The sequence below is a fragment of the Staurois parvus genome, unplaced genomic scaffold (assembly GCF_062004578.1).
Source record: "Staurois parvus isolate SC_StPar_1 unplaced genomic scaffold, SC_StPar_1.0 ptg000129l, whole genome shotgun sequence".
NCBI classification, from domain to species: domain Eukaryota; kingdom Metazoa; phylum Chordata; class Amphibia; order Anura; family Ranidae; genus Staurois; species Staurois parvus.
The window spans coordinates 3,663,004-3,682,938 of NW_028317925.1; the positions used below are offsets into that span (position 1 = coordinate 3,663,004).

Here is a 19,935-nt window from a genome sequence, read left to right on the forward strand (position 1 = left end):
GCTGCATCCAAGCCTTACATCACAAAGTGCAATGCAAAGCGTCGGATGCAGTCGAGTAAAGCCTGCCGCCACAGGACTCTAGAGCAGTGGAGATGTATTCTCTGGAGTGACAAATCATGCTTCTCTGGCAATCCAATGGACGTGTCTGGGTTTGGAGGTTTCCAGGAGAAGGGTGCTTGCCTTACTGCACTGTGCCAAGTGTAAAGTTTGGTGGAGGGGGAATTATGGTGTGGGGTTGTTTATCAGGGGTTGGGCTTGGCCCCTTAGGTCCAGTGAAAGGCACTCTTAAGGCGTCAGCATACCAAGACATTTTGGACAATTTCATGCTCCCAACTTTGTGGGAACGGTTTGGGGATGGCCCCTTCCTGTTCCAACATGACTGAGCACTAGTGCACAAAGCAAGGTCCATAAAGACATGGATGAGCGAGTTTGGGGTGGAGGAACTTGACTGGCCTGACCTCAACCCAACAGAACACCTTTAGGATGAATTAGAGCAGAGACTGCGAGCCAGGCCTTCTCGTCTGACATCAGTGCCTGACCTCACAAATGCGCTTCTGGAAGAATGGTCAAACATTCCCATAGACACACTCCTAAACCTGGTGGACAGCCTTCTCAGAAGAGTTGAAGCGGCTATAGCTGCATAGGGTGGGTCAACTCAATATTGAACCCTACGAACTAAGACTGGGATGCCATTAAAGTTCATGTGCGTGTATAGGCAAGAGGCCCAAGACTTTTGGCAATATAGTGTAGACAGACAGACAGACAGACAGATAGACAGATAGATAGATAGATCGATATTGCTGATTATATTTAGCAGCCTCTGAGAATTACATGGTTCAGTATAATCTGTATTTTCCCAAAATGGAAAACCCAATATAGTTTTGTAAATATATAGAATTTGGACCAGATAAATGCAGCATGTAAGAAAGATAGAATGAAGCAAGATGTACAGGGCACACTACTTGCTGCTAAGTATTTTAATAAACTGCATAAGCATGAAGCCATCATTGAATATTCTGCCATGTAACAATATGTATGCTTAGGCTTTCTCTAGATGCAAATATTTATCAAGTATATATTTTCAAAATATAAGGATTTTTCTGCATACAGGCTTTTGTTTGCAGACACACTTAACCATAATTGTCTACTATATTCCTCCCAGCAGAGTTCTTTGTTATAAGCCTCAGTGAGCTAATGGGCACTATTTATGCATCAGGAAGTTGCACTGCCATGCTTTTAATGGTTAGCAAGATTGAGCCAACAGAAATAATAAGTCTAATAATAACAAAACAACTACTAAGTAATAACATTCCGTAATGATATTCTGTAAGATATTTGTAAATGCACAGTTGTGAAGTGTTCCAAATTGCATTGTCAAGGCTATGGAAATTCCTTTTTGTTGTGAATATTTAAGCAAACCTGTCATAACAAATAAAACACTCTAGCTAATGGTAGAGTGGCATAGGAGTTATTATGAGTCCCTCTTCCTATGGGAGTTCTATTATATGCAATGTAGTGGAGCTCCAGGCTATACCCATAACCCCTAGTCTAATGCAAAAAGGGAAAGAAAGTTCCGGTGAGGGCAGTGTCATTCTATCTTTAACCAATACCAGTGATGCCACTCTTCACAGGCTATAATAATCAGAAGGCAGATAAGCTTTCCAAAGTGCTTGTAATTCAATGCTGGACACAAAAACCAAAAACAAGTCACACACACACAATACACAGGTACATTTAACCGGCACTTACACCATTAATTATTCTAAGCATGTGAGAAACCCACTACCAAATGAACACCTGCCCTGGCACATCATAGCCATAACTTGGCACTCCAAGAAATAACAGAATGCAACTGCAGTATTCTTGCACTGTCAAAACCTCCACTTTTATTATCACACAACACACAGGAGGATATATCTTATAGTCATAATTTTCATAATAACACACACCAATAATAATGCGAGTATTACAGCATGAAATAGACATCTTTTTACAGTGTCACAGCATAGAATTAATACATTACCAAAGCTACGGGAAAACAGGAAGGAACAGACCCCATCTGAACCATAATGCACAGGGGGTCACTGAGAAGCCTTAAAAGCGACCAATTCGATGAGCCCATATAGCCTTGACAAAAATCCCACCGTCAGAGCGTCCCATTTCGTATAGGAAGGCTCCCAAATTGACAGTGTTCAGCCTCTCCTTATACTCCCCATTAAAGTCTTCTGGCAACTCTCCTGAAATGGGCGGACACTACGCCCACTCTAGGAAGAGTTAGCAGAAAGATTCCATTAGTCACACCCAGCCACTTTACCAGCAAACAACATCTTATTTCATAAAATCACACTTTTGCCACAAATCAGCTTCTTATCTACCCTTAAGTTAAAGATTTCTAACTTTAAACATTTTTAAATGCACAAACAAGTTCTTATCAAATTTAAGCAGTCTAATGTAACATTTCTAGATGTCACAAACACATTCAATCTCACAAACACTCCTTATCTGCTTTAAGCAGTCTAATGTCTTGTGACGCTGTTCCTTTAGCCTAGAGAAATGACATCAATGTCATTTCTCGTGCTTCTAGCATATGGGCAATGATGCTTTATTGTAAAAATTCCCCAAGAAACAAAGGTTCCAAGGCCAACACATTTCATAGGCATTACAGTGCTAAAAGGATTTTTCCAATTTCTGTCACTCTTTGATGTAAGACAAAATAGGTTCTACATTAAAAACTTATCTATGCGCATTGATTCGGAGTTATTTTGAGTGCTGCTCTTTACGCTTAGGGACCCGCTTATAAAGGGTCAGTATGGCTTTACCATGGACATGCTGCTTTTCAAACAAAACAAAAAAATCTATGGCGCAGTAATTAAGGACAACATTGTACTTTATATTGTACTTTACAAATATGCTTTCCCATTTTGCTTGTTTTGGACTCTGAGGAAGTGTTTTGACTTTGACCCCAGAGTGTTCACTGCATATGGACCATATGACACTACACAGCACACCATATTTCATTAATAAAATATGATATGCAGTCTCAGAATGTGGTAATCTGTACTATGTCCTTCCAAAGGGTGGTGTTCACTTCAAGTCTTGGGTTCCTTCTGAGGTGAACTAATCTTCTGAGTTGGGCAACAGTGAACTAATCTCCAATCCACAATTACCACGAATATACAGGGTACGTTTATGCTGACCACTAATATTGAGGAACACCACCATTTTCTACTGTCTGTACATTTTTCTCTTACTATTATTCATTTCAAGATTCATACTAAAAATTATGTTGCATAGGGCAGGGGAACTTAGAAATATCTGCCTTGGGTAATGATAGGTGTTCCAAATTTTGTATTCATTAATCAAAATTTTCTACAACTTATCAACGTACCATGAGTTGCACAAACAAGGTTAGAAAGGCTGGTTTAGACTGAATGAAACCTCCTGGTCACCTACAATATAATGCTTATTGTTGCCAAACATGTTATCACCTCTTTTCTTGTTTAGCTGTTCTTCTGGCCCAGTTTGCGAATATGGGTGAAATTGCAAAGCATTTCTGAGATGATAGTAAAGGCTACAATTAGAAATCACTCCTGTTTTACTCAACTTATATTTAAACAGTGCCAACATATTTCACAGATTTGTTTTAGAGTTCATGCTCCCACTAAAGCTTGCAATCTAATGCTACCCATTCAAACAGACTCACACAAATGCTGCATTTAGTGCATTTATAACCAAACATGATCATAATCTTCATACTGATAGTGTTACCTCACCCATGCAAAACATTAGTGATAACCACTAAATCACCATACTGCCCAATGTAGAGAAGGGACAGATGAACTTAAATATATATACTATTTAATTAATCTGTATTTTCTACATTTGTATTTAAAGGAAAGCTCTGGAAAAAAAAGATATATATGAAAGATTCCAAAAGATAGACAATTAGGTTCATATATACAGTTGTGTTCAAAATAATAGCAGTCAGACATCACTAACCTGATCAATCACTGTTTTTGACAGAAATGATATTTCTACATGGCAAATAATTTACTAGCAGGTGTAGTAGAGTAATAGAAATCCAACAGACCCAACAGTTATGACATGCATGCTGCTGATTCTGTGTAATTGAATCACTAATTGAAAGGGGCATGTTCAAAATAATAGCAGTGTGGAGTTCTATTAGTGAGGTCATTCATTCTTTGAAAAACAGGTGGCAATTATTGCCCTTATTTAAGGAAGGAAGGCAGCAAATGTTGTACATGCTGGTTACAGTGCATTTCTCTCTGAAATTCTGAGGAAAATGGGTCGTTCCAGACATTGTTCAGAAGAACAGCGTACCTTGATTAAAAAGTTGATTAGAGAGGGGAAAACATATAAAGAAGTTCAGAAAATGAGAGGCTGCTCAGCTAAAATGATCGCAAATGCTTTAAAATGGCAACCAAAACCTGAAAGACGTGGAAGAAAGTGAAAAATTACCATTCGAATGGATAGAAGAATAGCCAAAATGGCAAGGACTCAGCCAACAATCAGCTCCAGGAAGATCAAAGAAGGTCTAAAGTTACCTGTGAGTACTGTTACAATTAGAAGACGCCTATGTAAAGCCAAGCTATCTGCAAGAAGCCCCCGCAAAATCCCACTGTTGAAAAAAATGACGTGCTGAAGAGGTTACAATTTGCCAAAGAGCACATTGACTGGCCTAAAGAGAAATGGCGCAACATTTTGTGTACTGATGAAAGATTGTTCTTACTGGGTCTAGTGGCCAGAGACAGTTTGTCAGACGACCCCCAAACACTGAATTCAAGCTACAGTACATTGTGAAGACAGTGAAGCATGGTTGCGCAAGCATCATGATATGGGGATGTTTCTTATACTACGGTGTTGGGCCTATTTATCGCATACCAGGGATCATGGATCAGTTTGAATACATCAGAATACTTGAAGAGGTCATGCTGCCTTATGCTGAAAAAGAAATGCCCTTGAAATGGGTGTTCCAACAAGACAACGACCCCAAACACACCAGTAAACGTGCAACATCTTGGTTCCAGACCAACAAGATTGATGTTATAGAGTGGCCAGCCCAATCCCCTGATTTAATCCAATAGACAACTTGTGGGGTGACATCAAAAATGCAGTTTCTGAGGCAAAACCAAGAAATAGAGAAGAACCGTGGAATGTAGTTCAATCATCCTGGGCTGGAATACCTGTTCACAGGTGCCAGAAGTTGGTTGACTCCATGCAACACAGATGTACAGCAGTTCTCAGAAACAGTGGTTATACAACTAAATATTAATTGATTCAAAGGAAAGCAAAATCTTCAAACATTTTTCAGTTTATATAGTGAATGTTTGAGTTTGTAAAGAAGAATACAAACACTGCTATTTTTTGAACAGTCTTATATTCACTTTTCTTCAATTTTTTTTAGAGGAACACCACAAATTTGATATATTTTTCTTCATGTTTTGATTTGGAATAGAATGTGTAGTGTTCCCAATGCATTTGTGTGTATGGAAAGAAAAGCTATTAGAAGGATTTTGAGCTTTATTCACTTTTTTCAACACATTGCTATTATTTTGAACACAACTGTATTTGGACACAGGCACAATTTTATTTTTTTTTTCAGGTATTTACCAAAACATATTCAAGCTATAGTTATAGAATGGATATGGGCTGAAAGTGCACGCTCTCAGGTTTATTTTGAGGGCATGTATATCCAAATTGAGGAAGGGTTTAGGAATTACAGCTCTTAAGAGTTGCGATCCTCCCTTTTCAAGGGACCAAAAGTAATTGGACAATTGAATCAAAAGCTGTTTCATGGCCAGGTGTAGGCTACTCCATTATTTCTTCATCAATTAAGCAGGTAAAAGGTCTGGAGTTGATTCTAAGTGTGGTATTTGCATTTGTAATCTATTGCTGTGAACCTACATCATGCATTCAAAGGAGCTGTCCATGCAAGTGAAACAAGCCACTGTAAGGCTTCAAAAACTAAACAAATCCATCCAAGAGATAGCAGAAACATTAGGAGTGGCCAAATCAACAGTTTGGTACATTCTGAGGAAAGAAGAATGCACTGGTGAGCTCAGCAACATAAAAAGGCATGGACGTCCATAGAAGACAACAGTGGTGGATGATCGCAGGATCCTCTCTATGGTAAAGAAAAACCGATTCACAACATCCATACAAGTGATAAACACTCTCCAGGAGGTGGGCATATCATTGTCAAAGTCTAAAAGAGAAGACTTCAAGAGAGCAAATACAGAGGGTTCACAAGGTGCAAACCATTCATAAGCCTGAACAATAGAAAAACCAGATTAGACTTTGCCAAAAAACATCTAAAAAAGCCAGACCAGTTCTGGAAAAGCATTCTTTGGACGGATGAAACTAAGATTAATCTGTACCAGAATGATGGGAAGAAAAAAGTGTGGAGAAGGCTTGGAACAGCTCATGATCCAAAACACACAACGTCATCTGTAAAACATGGTGGAGGCAGTGTGATGGCATGGGCATGCATGGCTTCCAGTGGCACTGGGTCATTGGTGTTTATTGATGATGTGACAGAAGACAGAAGCAGCCAGATGAATTCTGCAATGTTTAGAGATATACTGTCAGCCCAGATTCAGCCAAATGCAGCAAAGTCAAATGGACGGCACTTCACAGTACAGATGGACAATGATCCAAAACACACTGCAAAAGCAACCCAGGAGCTTTTGAAGGAAAAGAAGTGGAATATTCTGCAATGGATGAGTCAATCACCTGATCTCAACACAATTGAGCATGCAATTCACTTGATGAAGGCAACACTAAAGGCAGAAAGACCCACAAACAAAGAACTGAACATAGCTGCAGTTAGAGCCTGGCAAAGAATTAGAAAGGAGGAAACCCAGTCTTTGGTAATGTCCATGGATTCCAGACTTCAGGCAGTCATTGCCAGTAAAGGATTCTCAACAAAATATTAAAAATTAACATTATATTTATGATTATATTCATATGTCCAATTACTTTTGGTCCCTTGAAAAAGGGGGGATGGCTAATCTTAAGAGCTGTAATTCCTAATCACTTCCTCCAATTTGGATGTACATACCCTCAAATTAAACCGGAGTGTGTGCCCTTTCAGCCCATATCCATTATATAACTATAGCTTGAATATGTTTTGGTAAATACCTGAAAAAAACGAAAATTGTGCCTGTGTCCAAATATATAAGAACCTAACTGTATATGAAAGATGTCTACGTAAACTCTACACCCCCTGCATGATAATCATAATATGAAGGAAAAAAACATAACAGAAAAGCTAATAAAATGCAGTGAAAATGGTCAAAAGCCCTAAAGCAAAAGTAGATTAAATAAAAAAACATTTAATCCAGATACATATTCATTAACCACTGGCCAGCCACCAGTAGTACATTTACTGCTGGCCGATGGCATCTCAGGCACCGTGATTTACCCATATGTTACCCATTCCTTGTCCAAAGGAATAAATCAGGGTTCCAATCTGCTTGTCCTTCATGACAATCTATTTTCCTAATAAAAAAAAATAATACTTTTAACCAAAACCGTATTCAAATCTGAGGTTCTTTTAGCAATGTCTGGCTTTTATCGCAATTGACGTTTTCACGCACAGGCGCCGACGAGGCATGCATTTATGTTTGTACATGTGTATATGTAGGGATGGGGGTCCAATTCTATTAGCTTGGGTGTAACTAATTCTTTACAATTAAAAAAAGTTTTTTACCTAAATTTATTTTTCATCACTCGTGATGATTTTTTGGGGGCAGGTTCTCTTTAATGATACATCCAGGGTCTAAAAGACCATTCATGTCTCCTCTGTGCTCTGCTGAATGTAATGCAATGCAAAACCGCACTGCATTACACTCTTTCCCGGCCTCAATAGCTGGGTACACAGACAACGTGGACCCGGAAGTGGCATCATACACTTCACTTCTGGGTCAGGAACAAGATGGGGAGGAGAGCGGACACACATCCTCCTCTCTACCCAGCAGCACCTGTTATGTTGGTCCTGGGCCCACAGATGGGCAAGGGTGTGTGGAAGAATTCAGGCGAATAAAGACTGGCCCTGGATGGCTCTGCCCCTTAGTTATTTAAGAGCTACCAAACGACAGGAGCCTTCATCGGGACCGGAGGGTTTTTTTTTCCTCTTTCTTCGGGTCAGCAGTGGCGGCGGGCGGTGTGATTAATGATGGATCTACACTGGGGGACATTTTGGAATTTTTAATAAAGGATTTGTCAGAAACTTGTGTTCTGTTTTTATTTACCTTTTACACTTTTTTTGGTGAATGGAGTAGGAGTACTATGTATCCCATACTCATACACATAGGGGGGGCCAGGATCTGGGGGCTTGTTAAAGGGGGTTTCCAGATTCCAATAAGCCCCCTGCCTGCAGAACCACACAACTACTGGCTAGGGTTGTGGGGAAGAGGCCCTTGTCCTCATCAACATGGAGACAAGGTGCCCCCCTGCCCCAAAGCACCCCCCCTGTTGAGGGCATGTGGCCTGGTATGGTTCAGGAAGGGGGGCGCTCGCTTATTCCCCCCCCACTTCCAGACCTGCCAGGCTGCATGCTCGGATTTGGGTCTGGTATGGATTCTGGGGGGGGACCCCATACCAGTTATTTTGTTTTAATTTTGCATGGTATGGATTGGGGGGGCACCCCCACGCCTTTTTTTCACTTTTTTTATACATTCAGCTGTCAACGGGGAACCCCAATGACAGCTGATGACTCATCCTCTGTTAAGGACGTGTCAGCCGCTTCCTGGCCCTTTCCTTAACAACAGCCTAAACTAAAAGTACCTTACACACAAGGCTAAATATTACCAAACGCCAGCAAAAAATGCTAAAACATTAGCATTTTTTGTCCAGTGTTCCTAAAGCAGTTTTTAGCTTTTCTAATGTGCATGAGACCTAAATGCATTAAGTTGCTGCCATGTGATTGGCTGATTAGCAATTTTTGTTACCAAACAATTGAACAGGAATGCATATGTATATAAACTTTTATTTCAATTTTCCTGTTTGCCTGGAGCAAGTTCCACTAACAGGCCACCAGCACTTGCATACCTTGTGATACATCTACTGTACACAAAAATAACAACTTTTCTGTTTTCCATTAATAGCTATGTCTGTAGTCTTATCATTCTTACAGTCCAGGAAGGCTCTTAATTTTAGTAGTCAGATACAGTATATGTACATATTACATTTCTTTTATGTTCATATAATCTGTATTTTTAGCCTAAAACCTGAGTTAAAAATTACGTTTGGAATACTGTAGATTAGACATCCAGTTTAAGTTTACTGCCATGAGTTTTGAATACTTACAGTGTTTATAGATGTAGTAAGATAAAAAAAAAAACATGGAACACAAATCACCACCCCCTTGCCTACTGCAAAATTCCACATTTATCAAAAGGAAGAAAATCCTTAGTGTTTGTGCCTATTTTACTGCCTGTGCAAGGCATTTTATGAGAAAGTCGTAACCTGGTTAGCATTGCCGTGAATGAGCAGCAGAATTCATTACACGCATTTAAATGGCCAAAACAACAGCTCCTGTTTGCCAAAAGATTTTGCATCTTCAGTTGTGTTTTATGAGCTGAAGGCAGCCTTTAACTGCAAATCAATTTAGAAACACACGTTACTGAAAAACAGAAGTACATATTACAATATTCTTGACAGAGGTGAAACTGGATTACCAGCAGTTACAGTACTTGCATACAAAAAATAAACTACTGGTTTCAAATATAATTAAAGCCATTATAGGATTTGGATGAACATTATACACTGCTCAAAAAAATTAAAGGAATACTTTAAAAACATAACAGATCTCAACGGGGAAAAATGTCATGCTGGATATCTATACTGATATGGACTGGGTAATGTGTTAGGAATATAAGGATGCCCCATCATTTGATGGAAATGAAAATTATCAACCTACAGAGGACTGATTTCAAAGTCACCCCGAAAATCAAAGTGAAAAAATTATGCAGCATGCTAGTCCATTTTGCTGAAATTTCATTACAGCAACTCAAAATGGTACTTAGTAGTTTGTATGGCCCCCATGTGCTTGTATGCATTCCTGACAATGTCAGGGCATGCTCCTAATGAGACGATGGATGGTGTCCTGGGGTATTTCCTCCCACATCTGGATCAGGGCATCACTGAGCTCCTGGACAGTCTGAGGTGCAACCTGGCGACATCGGATGAACTGAAACATGATATCCCAGAGGTTTTCTATTGGATTTAGGTCAGGCGAACGTGGGGGCCATTCAATGGTATCAATTCCTTCATCTTACAGGAACTGCCTGCAGACTCTCGCAACATGAGGCCGGGCATTGTCCTGCACCAGGAGGAACCCAGGACTCATTGCACCAGCGTAGGGTCTGACAATGGGTCCAAGGATTTCATCTCGATACCTAATGGCAGTCAGGGTACCATTGTCTAACCTGTAGAGGTCTGGGCATCCCTCCATGGATATGCCTCCCAGACCATCACTGACCCACCACCAAAACAGTCATGCTGAACGATGTTACAGGCAGCATAACATTCTCCATGACTTCTCCAGACCCTTTCACTTCTGTCACATGTGCTCAGGGTGAATGTGCTCTCATCTGTGAAAAGCACAGGGCACAAGTGGCTCACCTACCAATTCTGGTGTTCAACAGCAAATGCCAATCGAGCTCTATGGTGCCGGGCAGTTAGCACAGGGAACACTAGAGGATGTTGGGCCCTCAGGCCACCCACATGAAGTCTGTTTCTGATTGGTCAGAGACATTCACACCAGTGGCATGCTGGAGGTAATTTTGTAGGGCTCTGGCAGTGCTCATCCTGTTCCTCATTGCACAGAGGAGCAGATACCAGTCCTGCTGATGGGTTAAGAACCTTCTAAGGCCCTGTCCAGCTCTCCTAGAGTAACTGCCTGTCTCCTGGAATCTCTTCCATGCTCTTGAGACTGTGCTGGGAGGCACAGCAAACCTTCTGGCAATGGCACATATTGGCACCTGTAAAACCATTCCTGTTTTGGGGATTATCTCATTGGTGCCAATCTAGTGCACCTGTTGTTAATTTCATTAATACTAATCCATGTTTTTCATTTTCTGGTTGCTTTTCAAATTCTGAATCACTGATGGCTGATTAAGAGTCCATTTACATTTTTGCAGTGTGCGAACGCACGTGCATTAAGGCACTAAAGGCAGCCCATTAAAATAAACGGAATGCCAATGTACCAATATGTCCTGAACTTTAGATATGTAACAAAATTTGTTACTCAACACACTACAATGCACTATGATCACTGCCATGTATTGCAGCAAGCTAAAAGCATGTGTGCTGCCTTTAATTCAAAATGAGTGGCTCCACAACATACACGCAGCACTCAACCTACAAGCATGTGCCTAAACCAATGTTTTTCACATCCAATCCTCAGGAACCAACAAGAGGTCACAATTTTAGGATTACAATCAGCGTGAACAGCTATTGTAAATACTGAAGAAGTACAACTTTTTCACAAATCTCTCAAAAGAATTAACATCTAGGTACAACACCAGATATAACAAATGGGGTGCACAGGTAAGCTATTTTAGACTGCACTGTAAAGCAAAGCATTTGGCTTTAATGGCTGGTCTAGCGGTGTGTTTGAGAGTTTGGTATTGCTAAGAGAGACTTGCTGAACAATAAATTAGCCTGTCACACCTAACTTGCTTAGTCTAAACAACTTGATCTGTCATGGAGACAAGAAAACTGCAAGGATGTTCACAGTACTAAAGATGACTTGAAAGAGAGTTATGACTAAGACCGCTTAAGGCTTAACATGCAAGTGAGGATTGCTTTGCTAGCGATATGCATTTGGAGAACTGGTACAGCTATTCTACGTGTATTCAACACAAGGAAGAGGTTTTTCCACTGTAGAAGATCTCACTGTGCTAGATGGAAAAAAGAGCTAGTACATTCATTTTTAAAGGATAAATTCACCTTTAGGAACATGTTATATGTTCCACCCATTTTTAGGGTGGAGCATGTAACATGTTCCAGCAGCTGCAGCCCCTCCCAGTGAGAGTGAGCAGGAATATTCTCCAGGCGCCCACTGTCACTGTTTGAGGCCGTGTGGGGATCCGCCCGCCTGATCGCGTCATTCACTCACAGATTTCTGTGAATGGGAAACTATAAGTTCTCAATGAACTACAACGGCGCAGTTGAGCGCTCTGGTAGTTCATTGTCTCTTCCTGTCAGTGTGTATCTGCCTGCTTGTATGAGGTAAGAACACACAGATACACTGACAGGTCTGCAGGAGTCCTGCAAGGCATCAGCGATCTGTTGGTGAAATGCTTTACAAGCACCTACAACAAAAAATAATAAATGCACATTTTCTTACTTGAAAAAAAGATGTGCATTTATTATTTTTTTTTTTTTAAAAGGCGAACTTATCCTTTGAGACTTGAAAATGAACCATGTAAGGCAAAGCAGCATGTTCCATTCAAAGCATATCCAACCCCCCAAAGTGCATTTTGCAGCATATCAGTCCTACTCACTTTTAGGAATCCATCTGAGAGCTGCAATAAACCCCTGGAATTCCACAACCTAATGTCGGTGCCTCAGCAGCCAATACACATTTGCCTACATTAAAATGAATCATAGGAAGGGGCATGATACTAGCTATATATGGTGGGTTAACTGACAGATTAATATAAATCTGAAATCCATAGTTCAAATTAACCCTGTCTATACTGTAGAGGCAGATATTCATTATCAGGTAACTAGATTTGAACAGTGTCCTAACACAGGGTTAAAGGTTTATAACAGGTGTTCTTAACCTGGCGTCCTCCACTCCTTAAAGTGGAACTTTATTCAGAAAATAAAGTCCTGCTAGATCACTTCAGGATGGCCCCTTTTGCAGGTATATGTATGCAAAACATTAAAAATAAGTACCTATACTGTTTAAAATCCAGTAATACACTTTCTCACCCTGCTCCGCACATGCCCAGTTGCTCTCTATTTTTAGGCAGTGTGAAGAATTTGTAGAGGCCGATCTGCTGAAGCCTTAAAGCAGAATTAAATCCCCCTATCCTTTACAGACAAGGAAACTGCTTCTGTTTGATCTGCAACTGTCATGGTGTTCTCATGTTATGATGCCAGACATTCGATTGTTTTACAGTTTGGTTGAGGACACAAACAAATTTGACAGTTAGTATTCCTGGCATTCCAGTAATGTAACTCTAGGCTTCAGCAAAATGGCAGCTTCCAGCAAGAAGAAACAGGAACAATGCTGGAGGCAATTTACAGCACACACTAATTTTGGCAGCATAATTATTAATGTGAAATGTATGTTCCTTACCAAAGAACACTACTTTTTTTTAAATTGTTATGGGTAAAGTTCAGCTTTAAGTGGCTCATGGATGGGTTTCAGAGGGCCCATGAGGGTCAGATATAAAAGAGACATACATTAATTGTATAGTCCTTCAGCCCTCCCCCTTGCTTCAACGAATGGATTCCCTTTGAAACTAAAGAAAACACACCTGCCACTGCTTATAGTGCTGACTGCTAAGCATCTCTTGACTCTCTTGTTGGCGCATATTTACCATGTCATTTTGTATTGTTGTTCTCTGCATAACCACCATCTTGTGAGACTCCATAATAGCAAGAGGCAATTCTCATTTTCTAGTAGTAGTAATGGTAGATTTGAGCAGAATTAAAATTGTTTTGTTTAACTTGCACAAAATGATTGCATTTAATTTTTGTAATGAGTGGCCCTAACTTTTTGCATGATTATTTTGTTAAGATTATTTACTTTATTCAAACATTGTGTATGTCATATGTATAAGACAATCAAATTTCAATAAAATAAAAGTACATGCTGCATTTTTAATGCATGCAAAATTGTGTTTATGTGAGTAATTCTGGGCATCAAATTCTCAAAGGGCTCTGTGACTCAAAAAAGGTTAAGAACCACTGGTTTAGAAGCTAAGCTTCTTGCATTGTATGTTAATGAGTACGGACTAAGACAGGCCATAGACAGTGCACATTTCTTTCCTGTAACCACGATTCCCCCATCAACACAGGTGAATCCCTCCTGTCAAGTAATTGTCTTCTCTCAGTGAGGGGGGGTGCGGTGGAATGTCGGTCGGAGGAAGCTTCTCCTACTGGGAGAAGACCGTGATTACTGATGTGGCAATAGCAGCCGCTAGCGATAATCACAAGTGAATCCACCATCGATCAATCAACTTGGTACATTCACCTTGCCCACACACGATTCAAATCTCGACTGCTTCAGCAGGAAACGGCAGAAATTTTCATCATCTATCGGCCGGCCTTAGGGACAGACTCACTCTGATATTGTTCAAAAATCCTTGCAGTCAGCAATGACACCTTCTCCTGAGAAAAGAAATTGTTAGAAATGTTTTACTTTTTCTTTTTTTTTTTTAGGTGTGCTGTGCGAATGGGGACATATAACCAATATGTAGTGGGGTTCTCTAATATTTGACTGCAAAGGTGGAACTACACTTTGAATGCAGCTAATGGGAATACCTTAATTTTACTTAATTTACACATTAAAAATTCCCCTGTACAGTAGTAATCTGAACAGGAGAGGAAGGGGCAGCATGTGGAGCCAAAAATTCAAGGACATATTAACATGAGAAGAATGCAGAGTAACAGAGGGGTGGGCAACTGCTGCATCCAATCACAACTTTAGGGGTAATGAATTCACTAGGATGTATTAACTATAGTGGAGAAAAGTCAGGTCACCAGGTTGGCTAAGCTGTCTGGTAGAGCTGTGCCAATGTATTACTTTATAAAAGGTGTGCTTTAAGCTGTAAAATATGCATGAACTACAAAGAACGCAACTACATGACGTAAAAGTTGGTGAAGGTTTTAGTATGATATTTGACATTGTAAGCTGTTCTTTAGAATACTGAAGCTAGTACTGAACAATACAGAAAAATCAGCATCAAGCTACCAAGCTGTAATACCATTAATGTTCAGCAACACAGAGCGATCCTATGAGGTTTTTAAACCCTATGGTGTTTGGTTCGGATAGTCATTCAGTGTGAAAAACTGTGTAAATATTTACCATCTGCTCTGAGATTCCGCTACTCAGTGATACTCAGCTGGAATCCCCTCAAGCCCCTGAAATGTACAAGCCAGGCAGATTGGTTTAGCCTGCAGGACAGAAGCTCTCAACATCTGTATCTGCTGGTCCCTACATTTTCCCAGTCCCTAGGTATGATGCCTCACTTACAGATCCAGTCTCTTCCTGAACGCAATTTTATCCTAACATGATTTCAAACGCTTTCATAAAAGAGTAAATTAATTTGACTCCATTGGGTACTAAAAAGAGCGCAGGTGTTTACAGATATTAAAGCAGGAAAGTACACATATTGAAATGGAGTCTTTTTTTAATAAAGCTCAGCAAAAATGAAACAAGAACATGCATGTTTATTGCTGTAACAACAGCAGATTGTGCTCCCCTAAACAATGGTTTCTGCAGATGGAATTAGGGGACTAAGAGAGCCATCAAGTCAGTAACATTGCCTGAACAGTGATCCAACTTAGGTAAAGGCTACATTGACCATAGTTAAGCCCCATCAGCCTCTTCTCAATCCATTGTAGTGCAAGCAGACACAGCTTACATGAGAGTGGTAATGCTGCTCTGAATTCAATAGCAGTGCAGCATGAATGTAGGGGGGACTCAGAAAAATGTAAGTGAAGATGCACTTATAATTAAGAGCTGCAGCACACACATTTTTTTTTTTTTTAATAAGGGGCCATAGTTCCAGTTCCAGACATAAAAAGCAAACAAAGCACATCCCTCTATATTGGGGGTTGGCAAGCTACCTGACTACAAGCGGCGGGTAGATCACAAACACATCTGAGTGTTGCTGACCCAGTCTTTTAACCGTAACTCTTGAGCGGCACAGGCGCATGCTCACCCAATCCTAGTCTGCAGAGGCAGCTCCCGCCCCATAGCCTCCCGCATAGCTCGGGTGGGTTAGGGCTCTTCTCTGCATATGCCCACGCGTTGTGCAGTCATCTCCAGTGCCAAGCCCTCGAGACCCTAGCCCTCCAGGTCCCCCTGTACTGTGCCATCCTATATTGCTAGTACCATACCCTCCTGATCCCCCTATACCTTGCCCTCCTGACCTCTGCCTTACATACTAATGACCTACATCCTACTTACCCCTGTACACTGCTGTAATGCTACTGACCTCTGTACACTGCCCTACACTCTACTGACCTCTGTATGCTTCCCTACCTCCTACTGATCTATGTACACTACCCTACATACTAAAGACCTCTGTATGCTGCCCGATCTACTAATGACCTCTGTACACTGCCCTACATCCTAGTGACCTCTGTACACTGCCCTACATCCTAGTGACCTCTGTACACTGCCCTACATTCTACTAACCTCTGTACGCTGCCCTTCATCCTACTGACCTATGTACGCTTCCCTAGATCCTACTGACCTCTGTACGCGGTCCTACATCCTACTGACCTCTGTACGCTGCCCTTCAACCTACTGACCTCTGTACGCTGCCCTTCAACCTACTGACCTCTGTACGCTGCCCTTCAACCTACTGACCTCTGTACGCTGCCCTTCAACCTACTGACCTCTGTACGCTGCCCTTCAACCTACTGACCTCTGTACGCTGCCCTTCAACCTACTGACCTCTATACGCTGCCCTACACCCTACTGATTTGTGTACACTACCCTACATACGAAAGACCTCTGTATGCTGCCCTATCTACTACTGACCTCTGTATGCTGCCCTATCTACTACTGACCTCTGTATGCTGCCCTATCTACTACTGACCTCTGTATGCTGCCCTATCTACTACTGACCTCTGTACGCTGCCCTACATCCTACTGACCTCTGTACGTTGCCCTACATCTTACTTACATCTGTATGTTTCCCTACATCCTCCTGACCTCTGTATGCTGCCCCACATCTTACGTACATCTGTACGTTGCCCTACATCCTCCTGACCTCTGTACACTACCCTACATATTAATTACCTCTGTATGCTGCCCTATCTACTACTACCCTCTGTACACTGCCCTGCATCCTACTAACCTCTATACACTGCCCTACATACAACTTACACTGGCCAGAAATCAGAGAAGATAATCAAACCTGAAACTAGTCAAGAAAATCAGCCTGCAGTACCAGATGTTCTGCTTTCATGATGAACATGAGGCTTGTGGGGGTGACTATGCCATATCCACTTTTTATCGTGGGCTTAAAAGTTTATTCCTAAAAAAAAAAAAAAAAAAAAAGCCACAAGAAAAAAAAAAAAATAAAGAAAAAAATAAAGGGTGGGGGCTGCACCCAGGTGAACTTTGTTATTTTCAATGTTGGTAGATCGCCATCTCTCATCAAAAGTTGCCTACGCCTGCTCTATAGTGTGTACTGGCCTGAATCCAAAGTACTGAGTCTGGTCCTTCCCTGATCCCTCTGCTGTCTGCATGAATCACTGACAGAACTCCAAATCTGGCCATACATGGATCAAAATTTGTATAGTTCTGCAGGGACAGGCTGAATTTCGATCTATATAAGGGCACTGTGGATCCACCGCTCGATTTCTGTTCAACCAGCCTGTTGGAAAAATTCCACTGAGTGGTGCAGAATACAATCAGAATACAATGACACAGTGGGGAGGATTTCCTCATCAAATATGTGGATGGGGGAATCAGGTCAGTTTTTTTATTCAACCCACTTGAAAAAAGAAAAAAAAAAAAAAGCTTGATTCATTTATGGCCAGCTTAAGCCACCACCTCAACCTCTCAGGAGACAACCTGCTCCCCCTCAAGCACACAGCAGGTGACCTATAAACTCAGCTGTATGCTTTTCACTATGAGCCTGTTAGAGGGGAGTTGTGTCCCTTCCATCCAATCAGCTATCAGACTTCAGAGTTCTGTGATCTACCTCTGCAGTGTGTGAGACATCAGATCCCCACCCCCTGCTTTCTACTGCTCTGTAAAATGTGTGTTTTGGAAGACTGTAGAGGATAAATAGCTGCAGATATAAACAGGTACAACCTATGCAGGAGGATTTGTTTAGTCTCTGTGTGTCACCTGTGGCCAGTCACATCACTGGGTATATCTAAGAGTTTACACTCTAAATAAGATTCACAAAATGTTATTTTTGTTAACAATTAAATAAAGTGAGTACAGACTCACTGCTTTCCAAATGGCAAATTACACATTTACACGTAGCCTGGCAGCCTTTCTGCAGAAGGGTTCCATTTACTTAAAAGTACTATTTCCAATAACACTGTATAAAGTCAGAACAGGTTTTATGTTAGATTAGTATATAGCTTGAAGCAGAGCAGGTTCAGTGCCCTCTAGTGGTGACCAGAAACCTTTACAGCAAAGATGAATGCAAATAAAGGGTCTGGCCATATAACTATAAAAAAGTGATAAGTGGTGAGGTTAAAAAAAAAAAAGCTTTAGTAATATAGCAAGCATGTATTCAAGATTTGTTTCTTTTTATTCCTCATAACAAATCTGATGTTACAACCAGGAGCCCCCAATACCCAAAGCCAGTTTCAAATGTTTGCAAAACTAAAGACCAATTATGAAAACAGAGTTGTTTCCATACAAAGAAACAAGGTCTTTAGGTCATACCACAAAATACCAGATTTCACCTGCAGGTTGCTCTACAGGTTTGGTCTGTAACTGGATAGTCTTCTCCCACAAAATCCAGGATCTGCAGGACTTATAATGGTCATAAAAGTTCAAAACAAATAGCTTAGCAGTTTTTCATTAGATATCTAGAGAGACAGAATGACACAAAATATGTCATAGGATATCTAAAAAATGGGCCAGAAAATCTTTACAATATGATTAAAAACAATAGGTGTTTTTTCAGTTTTGGATAGAGTTGAGAAGGATTAGAATGTCTGTCAGATTTTTATTGCTCTTTGTGTCCCTGTTAGGGAGATTCTCCCTCTCTATTTGTCCTGTTTACCATTGTCATTGAAAATAAAAGTAAAAGAAAATCCCAAATTTTGGGTTGTCCCCAGAAATGTAAACGAAGGGAAATCTTTGGATGGGGACACTAGTTCTGGTGACCTGGGGGGCTCCAAGGGATTCCCTTAAAGTGATATTAAACACATAACACTTAATTTAGCTTATATGGTCTCCCCAGGGCTGGTGCTACTGCTAGGCAAACTAGGCAGCCACCTAGGGCACAGCCACAGCTGCTGGTTTCTCTACTCTCGGCTGGGTTCCTAACACCCCTGCTCCATTAGCCCCCTAACCGAGATAGACGCCTGCTATGAGGGTCTGGAGCTGGTCTCCCCCACCAAGTTCGAGGTGGTACTCTACTTCCACCAGATGGGAGACTTCAAGTTCGTGGAAGATGGTTCCCTGGGCTCCCAAGCTGTGCGGTGCTCAGGCTGAGCAATGGTCAGAAGAGGAGCAGGTCCCTGTAGGCATAGTTCATCATAGCCTCCAGCTACCTCTCGGCCAGGAAGAATTACTCCAACTTCCACTTTGGTGGCCCAGGCTGTGGACAAGTGCAGCTACCAGGACCTGGTGAAGATGATTGCCAAAACGAGTGGGGCCCGCCTGTGGATCCAGGAGCGCTATGTGATGCAGAGCACCCCAGCTTTCAAGTGCACCGGCATCTGGTCCCACAGCAATGCTCAGTGGCCCCTTCCCCACATCCCTTGTCCCTGACCAGCGAGCAGAGCTCCGCTGAGAGTGACACCTAGGTGCTCCAGTTCGCCGAGGCTGAGAACAAGCTGTGGGGTCTGCAAAAACAAATGTCTGTCCATCCTGAAGACCCTGCGGGACAGACACCTGGAACTGCCCGGGCAGCCACTCAACAACTACCATACCAAGCAGCCCCAAGCACCCATCAATCGGGTGGGATGTTGAGGGACTTTTCCTTGCACAGGAGGTGAGGGGTGACTCTCCCCTTCCAAACA

The 19,935-nt window shown here is 41.4% G+C and overlaps 1 protein-coding gene and 1 pseudogene across 3 annotated transcripts in view; one reads left to right on the plus strand and one right to left on the minus strand.

Annotated features, from left to right (window-relative positions):
• The window catches only part of TANGO2 (transport and golgi organization 2 homolog), a 221,829-nt gene that overhangs the window by 85,774 nt on the left and 116,120 nt on the right, over positions 1-19,935 (minus strand). The window lies entirely within an intron of this gene.
• On the plus strand, positions 14,116-19,885 carry LOC149466456 (protein mab-21-like 2; annotated as a pseudogene).